This window comes from Cardiocondyla obscurior, linkage group LG16 (assembly GCF_019399895.1).
Source record: "Cardiocondyla obscurior isolate alpha-2009 linkage group LG16, Cobs3.1, whole genome shotgun sequence".
Classification (NCBI taxonomy): Eukaryota; Metazoa; Arthropoda; class Insecta; order Hymenoptera; family Formicidae; genus Cardiocondyla; species Cardiocondyla obscurior.
The window spans coordinates 4,605,574-4,620,062 of NC_091879.1; the positions used below are offsets into that span (position 1 = coordinate 4,605,574).

A 14,489-nucleotide genomic window follows, 5' to 3' on the forward strand; every position below is an offset into this window, starting at 1 on the left:
AGAGATGCATCTATAATCGATTAAGATGGTTTTTAAAATCTTCTGATGTATTACCTGAAGTACAATTTGGTTTTCGTAGTTTCAAATCTTGTAATGACAACCTGGTCATCCTCACTAATCACATTAGGTCGGCTTTTATCAATAATATGGAAACCTTCTGCGTTTTTCTTGATATAGAGAGCGCATTTGATAACGTTCTTCCCAATTTACTTTTATCTGAGCTGGAAGATTTGGGCATCCCTGCAAAAATACGTATTTTTATTTATAATATCATAGCCAACAGAGAAATCATTTTTGTTAATCAGGGTTCTCCCTCCGACGCTTTTCTGACTAACAAGGGTACTCTTCAGGGGTCCATTCTCAGCCCACTTTTGTTCAATATTTATATTAGAAAGATCACTGACGTTGTGGATAAAAATACAAGAATTCTGCTTTACGCAGATGATGTGGTCATTTACTCTTCTCATAAGGATCCAGCGATAGCCAGTAATTCCATTAATCGATCTCTTTCTAACATTCACAAATTTCTGCTCGACAAAGGTCTATCTCTGTCCGCGTCCAAATCGCAGTTTATTTATTTTCTAGAAAGAAATCTCTTTCTCATAACCAGCTCAATATTAACATTAAAAACCACATTCTTTCTCCATGCGATTCAGTTCGGTTTTTGGGTATCTACTTGGATTCCAAACTCCGTGATAAGATTCACTTTGAATATATTTTACAAAAATGTTCCAAAATCGTTAAAGTAATGTCATCATTAGCCGGGACTTCTTGGGGTGCTCATCCGAAAGCCCTTCTTACTTTATATAGATCCATGATTAGAAGTGTTATCGAGTATGGCTGTCACATTTTTCAAGTACGCAACAATTTAACTATTTTTTTAAAATTCAGTGCATCCAGTTTAAAGTGTGGACGTTGACGGTGTCCAGCCGGCGCTACAAGTCGCGCAGAATAGGGGGTCACAATTTAAGACAGAAAGGCAGACACTTGACAAATTTCACAATAAAAATCAAATATATTTAACAATTAAGTAAAGAAAATAACAAGCAATGATAAACACAATAAAAAGTAAAATACAAATAATAAAGAGAAGTGATCCTCTCATTTGAGGAAATAAAAGCGGGTCCGTATAGACCGCGTTACACTTATCTGTATTCCGCAGCGGCGGAAGAATGCTGTCGGCAGCAGACGCAAGGAACTCGCAGTTCGCAGCTTGCGGTTCGCAATTCGTGATTCGCAGTTTGCAGTTTGTGATTCGCAAAAGGCCTGGCCAGGCTTGAGCACGCAGAGAAATTCACACGTATACACTCGATGCACAAACTGGAACGCGGTTGAAAGAATAAAGTATTAAAGTATAAAATATAAAGTGTCGTGGAAGACAACTCAGCGATGTGCTCGCACTGAAACTCGGAGGGACTCTGAGGGCTCGACTGACGCAACGAGCCTACAGAGCTATTGTTCAAAGAAAGTAAATCGGGAGAGTCCCGGAAGATTAGCCGGGGAAGTCCCGAGACAAAGTCCGTTCATGGAGTGAGTAATATTAAAAGAAAGGCCGCGGGATTAAAATTTGCTTCCTCTTCCGAACGGTCGGTAAAGTATGAGGTGGCGTCATCCGGCGTGTGACGTCGGAGGGATCCGCCACAAAAGCCCTGAGACTTGCATTTGGTTATAGATCTTCTACACCTATCAACGTCATTTTAGATGAGGCCAAAGAACCCTCTCTCCTTATCAGATTTAATTTTCTTTCTCGAAAATATATTTATAAACAGTTATTTCTCAGTCAAAACCCTGTCTGCGATAGTGCATACGAAATTCACAGCCAACTTTCTACAGCCAGTAAAAAAGCCAGAGCTCTAAGAGATATTCCGTTTTATCAAAAATTTAACTCTTGTATTCATATGAAAAAATTAATCCATTCTTCTGTCATTCCTCCTGCTTTATTTTATGACTTTCTTTCTACCCATTACCGCCCTCCTCTCCTTCTCTTTCAAGTCAAAAATATTCCTCTAAGTTCTAATTACAATCATATTTTTCGAACAGCTACTTCTCATCCTACCCACAACGCTATTTCCTTTTTTACCGATGGCTCTAAAAATGATCAAATCCCATCCGTAGGCGCAGGAATTCATTCTCTGGACCTTAAGCTTAATATTTCACACAAACTTCCTACCTGCTCTTCCATATTCTCAGCCGAAGCCTGGGCAATATATCAAGCCCTCATTGCAATTATTCAATTAAATGCCAGAAATCTATTATATTCTCCGACTCCAGAAGTGTTCTTGATGCTATAGTTTCTAGGACCCCCGACAATTCTAATTATTTAATACATCTCATCAGGTACAAATGTTCTCAGGCCTTTTCTAATAATCTAGACATCACGCTTATGTGGATCCCTTCACATGTAGGGATTCATGGAAACGAAATTGCTGATTCATTGGCTTGTCAAGCCTTCAGACAAGGTTCCTCTCCCACTTTTTACACGCCTTTTGTTGATCTCACAGCCAAGGCTAAAATTGAAACTTCTATCAAATGTGAAACTTTCTTATCTGACGCCGCTTTGTCCAAGGGAACTGTTCATTTTTCAACCTTTCATAATTCCTCTCCCAAACCTTGGTTTCATGGTCTTGATTTAAATAGATCAATGATTACGTTAATTAGTCGCCTAAGAAGTGGGCATTATAACTTGAATCAAAGTTTACATCGCATCTCCTTGTCTCCCACGGATAGATGCCCCTGCAATCTCGCACCACAAAATATAAATCACATTATTTTCAATTGTCCTCTGTCTGAATCTAAAGCTAAATTTCTCCGCTCTTACATCGCTAAAGAATCGCCTCAATGTTTTATCGATCGCTCTATCACTCCGCTTCTCGTTGTTCCTAAAGTTAAGCTTTGTCATTTGCTTCTCTCTTTTTCAAAATCTTTAAATTTATTTATTTAATTCTCCATAGCTATTTTGTGCTCTATTATACTTGTTTGTAACTTCATTATATTATGCCTTCACTATATTTAAAAACTTCGATCTATCATATCTTTCGACTTTCAATATATCGCTGTTGATAAGTGGCGCCGTCTACTGGTTAGTCATGGCCGTATTGTTCGGGTTATATTAAGAACAGGTGCCATATAAACGAAAAAAAAGAAACAAGGTAGTTTCGGTATCGCGCAAGCATGATGGTAACCGCTCGAATGCGAACGGCTGCTCTTATTTACCATGTACTATAAAACTTACCATGTTACCATCATTACAATGTAAAATAAAAATTGAAAATAAATAAATTGTTATTCATAAAGAATCCTTCTTTTTTTAAATTAAATCATTTTTATCTCATAAGTTAGCAGTACGAAGTAAGCATAGTTAATTTTTATAAATTTGTAGCTAATTTGTTGTTAAAAAGTAATTGGCAAAAAAAAAGTTTGTTACTCTCTGCTTTTATTATTATACATTTTTTTAATAATGTTCAAGTAAAAGAAGATGAAGTTGGTCGCAAAGGAATTTAATCGAGATAACGTTTTGTTGCTTATTTATCGCTAAATATTTGCCAAAGGAAAATATTAAATTACTATTTTTTTTTCTTAGTTAACAAATTGATATCTTCTACGTAAACGCTCGTTATTAGGTAACGGTTGTTGCTATTGATTCGGGGTTTCAGATATTTTGTTTAAAAACTGAAAAGAAGTCATTTCAATTGTTTAAACAATTTTTTTACAAAAAAAGTCACTCATCGGATTCGGTCGCCGGACGATGTTGCGAGTGACATAGTATAGTTTTTTTTTCAATATTAACATTTTTGCTAGTTAACAAATGGATATCTCCGAGATCGCCTGTCCGACTTTTATAATTCTTTTTTTAACAACGTTACAGCATCGTCCGACGACCGAATCCGATGAGTGACTTTTTTGCAAAAAATTATTTAAACAGATTAAACATTTTCACGATGTAAAATTGCAATACTCAAATTCGGCGATGCATTATATGAAACCGAGAATAAAAATAATTTGTTGATTCGCAAAGCTTGCTATAATTTCCCTGTTATTAGTCAAAATCCTAGACCTAGTACGCGTGTAAAATGCCGCAAAAACGAGGATTATCAATCCGCGGCGTGCGGCGTTGTCTGCTCAACGAACTCGCTGCTGTCCGCCGTTGCCGTTTCGCTTAGCCGAGTAATGCTCTATTGCCTGGCCGATACTTTGCCTTTTCGATCTGTTCGCCGCCCGCCGCTGACCACTTGTTGTCTATGTTGATCAATTTGAAACTGACTGTGCCTTTTTCTATTAAATAACTTTTAACTTTTTAACTGTTATACATTTTTCAAAATGTTGCATAACATTTCTTGTTAATTTAATGTAATCTAACTTCAGATTTCGACGTAAAAACTACAGTACTTTCGTCAAATATGAATAAGTGAAAATTTTATAAAGGTTGAGCTAGAGATGTTTAATAAATTAAATCGATTACAGCGCTATGCAGATTTTAATTTTTTATTTGCACCTTATCATCAATTTTTTATTTGGTAGTTACAATTCTGAAAGTTTATCCAACCGATTAGATTTACTCGTGTGTTGATAAAACCGGGCCTTATTAATAAAAAAAAAATTTCCAATTTTTATTATTTGTCGACATATTTTTAATTTACAGAATTGTTAGAACGGGTAGAACATGAAAGTATATTGCATCAATTTTTGCGCGTCTTTTGAAACTATATTTCGTATGTGTTTACAATTTTTATGGGTTAGCTGATAGACGTAATAATACAGTTCTTTGATACAATGGTAATACAGTCCATTGATACGTGGTAATAAAGTCCTTTGATACAATGAAAACTTTAAAAGTCGCTGCGTTTTGTAAAGTGCTTATTCACTCACTCGTTCATTCTTTCTCACTCTTTTTTATTGCGCTGTGCGGCGGCCGTCGTCGAGTTTGTCGACGACGTCGCGGCCGCGGTCATTTAGTGACGTCAATAAACTTTAACGACGTGAACGCCAATAGCAGAGAAAAGAACATACGTACGACTGACCATTGGTTCATTTTGGTCTAAATTTTTTCAAATTATCCAATGGCTATTTGTTATACGTTTTGAAACTATGCGATAGCCAGCCCACGTCGCGAATTTCGCGCTTTTGCTTGGAGTTTAGGAAATTAAAACGGGTTCTTTGGTCAGTCGTGCACCGTCGAAGACGCGAATAAGTACTGTGTTGATATTATAGTATCTTATTTTTTGCCGTAATTTAAAATCTAGATGTTTAATCGAAATTCTTTGGGCGCGTGTTTTTGCAAATGTGAGTGTACGATTAGTAGATAGTAGATTTACAAGTGTTTTGTGAGGTGTACAGCGAATTAAGAACACAATTGTAATTAATATACCTCGCTGCGCCTATACTTGGCGCGAGGCACTACCGCGCCTCTTGATAACGCTGCTGGCTTAGTATAAATTATAAGCTAGAATTTAATGGTGCAATAGTGATAAGCAGTAATAAGGTATATTTTAGAATTATTTATATTTTTACATTTTTTGTTAAAATTATATTTTTTTATTAAAATGGAAGCATCTAAAGCATGTGATGGCACGAAAAAGAAAGTGAATTCAGTTTTTTCGGACAGTTGGCTTTTTGACGATCGATTTAAATCTTGGATAGGTAGAGTTCCTGATAATAATAGTCTTTTTCATTGTTTTATAAGTAATAAAAATTTTTCGTGTCATTTGTCACATGTTTTTAAGCATATGGAATCTGCATGCCATAAAAATAATATAATAAAGAATACATCAAGTAGTACCGTTATTTCAATAAAAGATACTAATAAAAAATCTATATACAATAGAAATTTTCGAAAACAATGGCTTGATATTCCAAAATTTAAGCCTTGGTTGCGTGAAGTACTTGACGATAAAAATTCATATTTTTGTACTAATTGTAAGAAATCGTTTAAATATGTAACTAAAAGAAATATTCATCGGCATGCAGAATCCAAAACGCACATTGATAATTTAAAAGAGTATGAAGAAACAAACACAGAGTTATGCACAGAACATAATGAAACATTTTTATCTTTCAATGATCGAAAAAAAATAGCGGAAATTCGATATGCCGCGTTAATTGCTGACAAAAATATTTTATTTGATACTGCTAAAATAATTCTGAATTATTTTCAAGATGTAACGAAAGATCCCGATGTCTTGAAAAGTATGAAGTTAAGCGCGGCAAAATGTTCGAATATAATTTCGAACGTTTTAGCTCCAGTCGAGACAAATCGCGTAATAGAAACGTTACAAAATACGAAATTTACAATTTTTATAGATGAAAAGTCAGATATTACAAATGAAAAATGGATGACGTTTCACGTTCGATACGTTGATCCAGAAACATTAAATATTCATTCACAATTGGTAAAATTAATAAATTTAGATGCAAAAGATTGCAGTGCAAAGAAATTATTTAATGCTTTTAAAACAGAAATGTGGAAATTAAAAATTTCATTTTAAAACATTGTTGCTTTATCATGCGATAATGCAGCTGTAATAAAAGGGAAAAATTTATCATTTAAAACACAGCTTAAAAAAATAAATTCAAAAGTATTAACTCTTTCATGTCCATGTCATTCTATTGCGCTGGTTGCAAATGCTGCATGTGATAAAATACCTCATGTTTACGAGGATTTTATTTAAAAAATGGCATATTATGTTAATAGTAGTCCTAAGCGCTCAGCAATTTTTCGTGAATTTTGCAATTGCTTTCAAGAAACAAGCCACAAACTATTAAGATTATGTGAAACGCGATGGCTTTCTCGTCATATGTGCATTGAAAGAATTTTAGAGTCTTGGGATACTATAAAACATTTCTTGACTGACATGATTGTGAATGAGAAATCGAGTGTAGCTGAAAATTTAAAATGTACTATGCAAAGTATAGACTTAAAGGCATATTTCTTATTTTTAAAATATGTTTTACAATTTTTGTTAATAAATTTAATATATTTTTTCAAGCAGTTGAAACAAGAATACATCTCTTGCATCCAAAATTAATGCATCTTTTGATTCAATTGTGTGAAAATTTTTTAAAACAAGAGGTATTAAAAAATGTACTTAATGTTACATTTGCTTCAAATGAAAATCAAAAACCTCTTGAAAATATTACTTTAGGATCAGATTGTGAAGAATATCTAGATGATTTATCTAATAACGGACACGCGGATGAAGCAAATATTATAAGAAAAAATTGTTTAGAATTTTATGTTACTGCAGCGGAACAAATTTGTAAAAAATTACCAATAAATAATAAATTTTTATTTAAATTAAAAGTCTTCCAACATGCAGCGTTATTTGATGCACACAGAGACATTACGTTTAATGACGTTTCTTTTGTTGCTGAAACCATCGGTGGTTTTGATAAGAACGGTTTGAAAAATGAATGGGCTAAAATACATTTAGATTTTACAGATGCAGAGAAACAGCATCTCGCAACATTAAACTTTGATAATATGTGGAAAGAAATTTTTTAAAGTAAAAATAACATACAGAAATATGAAAATTTAAAATCACTTATTAATACAGTTAGAACATTTCCAAATTCTAATGCCAATTCTGAAAGAGTATTTTTATTTTTAACAGATATAAAAACGAAAAAACGTAATCAACTTTCTTCGGCTAGTGTTAATGCTATTTGTGTTTTAAAATCTGCATTACAAACAAAAAAACAAAATATTTTAAATATGAGTATAGATGAGAATCACATAGCTTTAATGTCCACAGACAATTTGTACGCTAAACATTGTATTAAAAAAAAAGTACTTTAACATTGTATTCCGCATACGACAATGATGACAATGATGCTGTTGCATCTTTATCTAATAATAATGAAATAGTCACGGCTGTAATATCCACAGACCATTCGTACGCTAAACGTTAAACCAAAAAGAAAAGTAGATTAGTATTCTACTCCACGTATGACAATAATGAAGATGATACTATTGCATTTTCATGTTATATTATTTTATACCATATAAAGTGAGAAAAAATTAATAGCATATGTTTTAAAATATGTAAAAAATGCTAATTTAATTATTGTCATGAGTAGACACCATGTCTGTAAGAGACACTATATTTTTTGGGTTTCAAAGGGATACTAAAAGCATTTTACACGACTTTGGTTGTTTTTGAGAAGACATTACTATTGTTATATAAAAAAGTTATGCATTTTATTTTTGTTGTTAATAATGATATGAATAACAATAATGCAATGCGTTGCTTTCACATTAATAATGCTAACAGTGTCTACTCGAACATAACTTTTATCGTCGTATAGTTTTTTCTACTCAATTCCTATCCTCACCTCCACGTGGTGATGCCTAGTAATCTTATCGATTTGAATAACCAATGTTAATCAAATGATAAGAGCTAAACGAGGAAGGGAGACAAATTTTAGAGCCTAAAAAAAACTAAATTTTATTTAAACATATAGGGTGTCCCAGATCAGTAGACGGAGTTGAAAATAGTAGATAGAATTAATCGAATTAAGACGAAAAATCCTTTACCATTTTAAAAAATTCTGAATTTCCGAGAAAAAAATTAAATTTATGTACTCGTAAGAGCGGCAAAGAAGCGTGGGCTGAGTGAGCGCGCGATAGACAGCGACGTGTATATCTTAAAGGTGATGGACGGAATCAGCGCGCGGCGAGCGAGACAAGGAGACAACGCGCGAGCGAGACGATGTGACGACACGCGAGCGAAATGAAGTGACAACGCGCGTTGTCGTCTCGTCTCGCTCGCCGCGCGCTGATTCCGTCCATCACCTTTAACATATACACGCCGCTGTCTATCGCGCGCTCACAGCCCACGCTTCTTTACCGCTCCTACGAGTACATAAATTTAATTTTTTTCTCGGAAATTTAGAATTTTTTAAAATGGTAAAGGATTTTTCGTCTTAATTCGATTAGTTCTATCTATTTTCAACTTCGTCCACTGATTACCCTGTATATTATTAACAAGGAGAGGTCGCGCTCAACGGAACACTGATTTTATTCAAATTTGCAGAGTTTGAAAATTGGTGTTCCTACATTAATATTGTAAAGCCATTTGATGCGCTTCTCTAAAATAAAAAAAGAAAATCGAGTTTAAACATTTGCGATGTATTGAAGTACCGAGAAGTTAGACTTATTTTCGAAGCAGCGTGGTAGTCCAGCGCGGACAGCTCTGATCTAATAAGCGCAGGATCGCTAGTTCGAGTCAGGCCTATGTAACTTTTTTATTTTTTTAATGTTTTTACATGTTTATACAAAAATTAACAATTATATACTTTATTTAATTATTAGACTATTTTATAAAAAGGAGAAAAAAAAAATTTGAACGCTGTTTTTAATTGTCGTTGTTAGGATGTGTTTATTGGATTGATTGCTGCCGGTGTTAATTATATATTTTGATCTTATTAGTATTAGGTCGACGCTTGTTCATTTTTATCTTATTTTCTCGCGGTAGACAATAATAACTCGTGAAACATCGCGCGTTTACATTATACTTGTTTTTATATCAAGCGTCTTTCGCTTGTCGTTAATAAAAAAAAACGCGTAATTAATTAAATGCTCGAACAAAAGTATGGTTAATGAAAAAACGTTGGAAGCGGAAATCCAGAAATGAATAAGGAATGAATGATTATATATGTAGTATGAGTGATATAAGCGCTCTCTTTCTCTCTCTCTCTCTCTCTTTTTCTCTCTCGCACGCGATGGATAAGAAGTTAAAAATATAGATAGGTATTTTTTTTTTACGACCCTGACTCCCGCACGTCGATACTCCGCTATTAATATCGGCGCTGAGACAAAAAATTTTGCTAAATTTCTTTATTTTGAATTATTTTGAAGCGGTCAATAACCTCCTCGGTAATCTGTAAGTTTTTCGGTCTTTTCGCTAAACTATGTTGTCTATCGGCCGCTGTTATTGCATTGCCTAGCTAGGCTGTTTATATACACCGTTTCCCGTCAATGCCGATGTACCTGTCTGGCCTCATCTCTTAGTCTCAAAATTAATTTTGTAACTATCGCGTTAACAGTTACTTTAAAATTGCAATAAAACAAAAAATTCTTTTCGCTTTTTTTTATTTAGGTATATCGAGCTTATTATTTGTGCGTTACGCGAGGATTGTTATAAAATAAAAAAAATACATAAATTAGCAATAAAAAAATTTTTATTTTGTTGCCAATTGTAGTCTTGTTAACAATAAAAAAAAATTAATTAATTTATCAAATAATTTACATAAAAAACCATTAAAAATATAAAATAATTTATTCCAAAATTTTGTCATATTATAAAACAAAAAATTAATTAATTTATCAAATAATTTACATAAAAAATCTATTAAAAATATAAAATAATTTACTCCAAAATTTCGTCATATCATAAAACAAAAAATTAATTAAATTATCAAATAATTTACATAAAAAATCCATTATAAATATAAAATAATTTATTCCAAAATTTCGTCATATTATAAAAAAAAAATTAATTTTAATAAATAAATAAATAAATAAATAAAAAATAAATTAATAAAAAAAAATTAAATTTAAAAATAATAATTAACGTGGAAGTCGCCGCGCCCACCTCTTCCTCCTCTTCCTCCTCTTCCTTCTCTTCCTCCTCTTCCTCCTCTTCCCCCTCTTCCCCCTCTTCCCCGATTTCTTTCGTACCACCCGGCGCGGCTTCTTCCACGTCCGTGTCCTCTTCTAGAATCTGAAATAAAAAAAAAATACAAATTTGTGCGTGCGTTCGTGCGTGCGTGCGCGTGCGAATGCGTGCGTGTGTGCGTGCGCGCGCGCGTAAGTTATAAATACTTAAAATAAAAATAACTTACACATTTTTCTACCCCTCAGTAGGGGTTGGTCACTGTCAGCAGCTTCTGCGTTTTGCTGCTGTCTGCTGCTGCTGTTGCTGCTGTGAAGATTGCTGCTCCTGTAGCTGTTGTTGCTGCTGCATCGCTTCGATTAGTTTTTTTTGGTTTTCTTGCAGCTGCTCTATCATTTTTTCTTGTTTTTTAATTGTTGAAGTCAGCGCTTGAATTGTAGAGCAGCGCGGCGGCGTGTCATTAATATTTAAATCAAGTAACATTTCTCCTCGCTTAATTGTAAATCTTCTTCTGGAAAAAAAAAACAATAATTACAATTAAAAAAAACATTTCTATTTAAAACCAGAAACGTTTAAATACTATAATAAAAATATATAATACTAAAATACTTACGCGACATTTTTTTTATCACAAATAATTTTTCTCTGACACTTTTAACTAAAGTTCGCGTTATGAAAACGATCCTTCTTTTATATAGAGTCAAACAAAACAATCTGCTTACCCTTCTCTTTCCTCCGGGTATTATTTATTTCAACTGTTTAAACTCGTCGTTTATCGCTAACACCAATAATAATTAAAACCATCTAACGTTCGATTCTATCAGAAAAAAAATTAATATGACTTTTGTGAAGGCACGATAGTTTTGTTATAATACAAAAAAAACGTTATATCTTTTTGTGCAAAGAACATATTTCTGTACATTGTGCATGTGCAAAGAACAGCGATTTCTGTACATTTCCGATTTCGGAAAAGTTAATTTTTTAAATAAATTAAAAAAAAAGTAAACTTTATTTGTTTTTTCTACATTTCAGCATCTTATTTTAATTAACCTTTATCTTATACATTATCGAAATTTACTTTCAATAAAAAACTGAATAATCAGCATGGGCAACAAGTGGTCAACAGCGGGCGGAGGGCGGCGGGCGGTGGGCGGTTAACAGATCGAAAAAGCAAAGTATTGGCCAGGCAATAGAGCATTACTCGGCTAAGCGAAACGGCAACGGCGGACAGCAGCGAGTTCGTTGAGCAGACAACGCCGCACGCCGCGGATTGATAATCCTCGTTTTGCGGCATTTACACGCGTACTAGGTCTAGGATTTTGACTAATAACAGGGAAATTATAGCAAGCTTTGCGAATCAACAAATTATTTTTATTCTCGGTTTCATATAGTGCATCGCCGAATTTGAGTATTGCAATTTTACATCGTGAAAATGTTTAAACTGTTTAAATAATTTTTTGCAAAAAAGTCACTCATCGGATTTGGTCGTCGGACGATGCTGTAACGTTGTTAAAAAAAAAATTATAAAAGTCGGACACGCGATCTCGGAGATATCCATTTGTTAACTAGCAAAAATGTTAATATTGAAAAAAAAAACTATACTATGTCACTCGCAACATCGTCCGGCGACCGAATCCGATGAGTGACTTTTTTTGTAAAAAAATTGTTTAAACAATTGAAATGACTTCTTTTCAGTTTTTAAACAAAATATCTGAAACCCCGAATCGATAGCAACAACCGTTACCTAATAACGAGCGTTTACGTAGAAGATATCAATTTGTTAACTAAGAAAAGAAAATAGCAATTTAATATTTTCCTTTGGCAAATATTTAGCGATAAATAAGCAACAAAGCGTTATCTCGATTAAATTCCTTTGCGACCAACTTCATCTTCTTTTACTTGAACATTATTAAAAAAATGTATAATAATAAAAGCAGAGAGTAACAAACTTTTTCTTTGCCAATTACTTTTTAACAACAAATTAGCTACAAATTTATAAAAATTAACTCTGCTTACTTCGTACTGCTAACTTATGAGATAAAAATGATTTAATTTAAAAAAAGAAGGATTCTTTATGAATAACAATTTATTTATTTTCAATTTTTATTTTACATGGTAATGATGGTAACATGGTAAGTTTTATAGTACATGGTAAATAAGAGCAGCCGTTCGCATTCGAGCGGTTACCATCATGCTTGCGCGATACCGAAACTACCGAGTTACCGACTACGCCTTGAAAGAGTAGGACAGATAGTGTATAGCTCTGGCCTTTTCCTCTATCCGACGGCAGTCGAAGCGCTGGCGTCACACGGACGAGCCTCTGCATCTGTACGCGTGGCCGGCCGCGATCCAAAATTCAGCTCTCTGCCTAGCATCCTCATTCAAGATTTACATAAAATAGGCATTCCATATTGTTCGCGAACGCCTGTCGCTGAGTTCAGGCGATCGAGGAAGCCCACGAGCTCCTCGGTCGCCTGACACGTGTATGTCACGCGGGATCATCGCGAATCTTTTCATGCTGGTTTTCGCGGCTCGCGTGTTCGCATTCCTGGGCTCGCTTGCCGAGCCCGATTGCTTTGTCGGCTCGTCAGTCGCAATCCAGCTATCGCGAGTAACGCCTCAGTTTTCCTCTCTTCGAACACGGGTTTGCTTTACGAACTTAGCGTTACGACTCCGTGGGTGATCCCGCGTCTCATTCGACACTTCGTGTTTTTTATCATCTCTATCTTTGTTCTTTTTCTTGCGGAACGATCCGGGGCCGCGTCTGCCGGGCCGCCTTGCGTCTTCTACCTCAAGATTTCCGTTCGCGGGGGTTTCTCGCCTGAAACTCCACAAGATTTCCGCCGGGTCGAACGGCGGCTGTTTATCGGCAAGTCAAGATTTCCGTGCGTTTCTTATGTTACGATCGTTCCGGAAGCAACAATTTACGTGAAATAAAGTAGCCGTGGTTGATGGTTTGTTTTTTGATATTGAATTTATTGAATTTTCTTTTGCTCCGTTCATCTCGCGACACCCTCGTCAGGGTGGTCCCGGATTTCATCGCTCGCGAATACGCATCGCGTAACGGCGTACACACATATAAAGTCAGGAAATTTCTTCTTAACGTTTTGACTAATAGGGAAATTCTTTTTCTGCTTAATGGTTGTGTCCACTCCTTTTCTTGCAAACAAAAAAACTCCCCAAGGCTCTATTCTCAGCTCCATACTTTTTAACATTTATTTAAGAGAAATTGGCGATTTTATTGATCCAGACACCAATATTATTTAGTACGCTGATGATATTGTTTTTTATTCTTCCAGCAAATATCCCACTTTGGCCGCTGCCTCTGTCAATCGCTTCTTAGCATGTATCTGTAAATATCGATCTCATAAAGGTTTATCTCTCTCTTCCAATAAATCTAAACATATGTTTTTTTCTAAAAAAATTCCCATTCGTCAGATTTATTCTCCTCTATCTATTAATTACGTTATTATTCCTTTTGTTTACTCAACTAAATTTTTAGGAATCTTTTTAGATTCTAAAATGCATGGAAAATTGCACCTTGAATTTATTTTGCAAAAATGTAATACATTAAATAACATAATTTCTTCTCTTGCAAACACCTCGTGGGGAGCTCATCTTCAATCGCTTTTAAACATTTACAGGTCCTACTTCAGAAGCATAATTGAGTACGGCAGTTTGGTATTCAGAGTTTGTAATAATAAGTGCGTCTTTGCTTCAATTCAAAGATCGCAATACAGAGCAATTAAAACCGCGCTAGGTTTCAGAAAGTCTATTCTGATAAATATTATTCTGGATATTGCTAAGGAAACTCCTATACTTTCTAGATTCAAATATCTTGTCTCTAAATATTTATATAAACTATTCTCGTTCAAATAC

General features: G+C 34.4%; 1 pseudogene; it reads left to right on the forward strand.

Moving 5' to 3' along the window:
* The first annotated feature begins 796 nt into the window (after positions 1 to 796).
* LOC139108954 (uncharacterized) lies at positions 797 to 3,339 on the forward strand (annotated as a pseudogene).
* Positions 3,340 to 14,489: the final 11,150 nt, after the last annotated feature.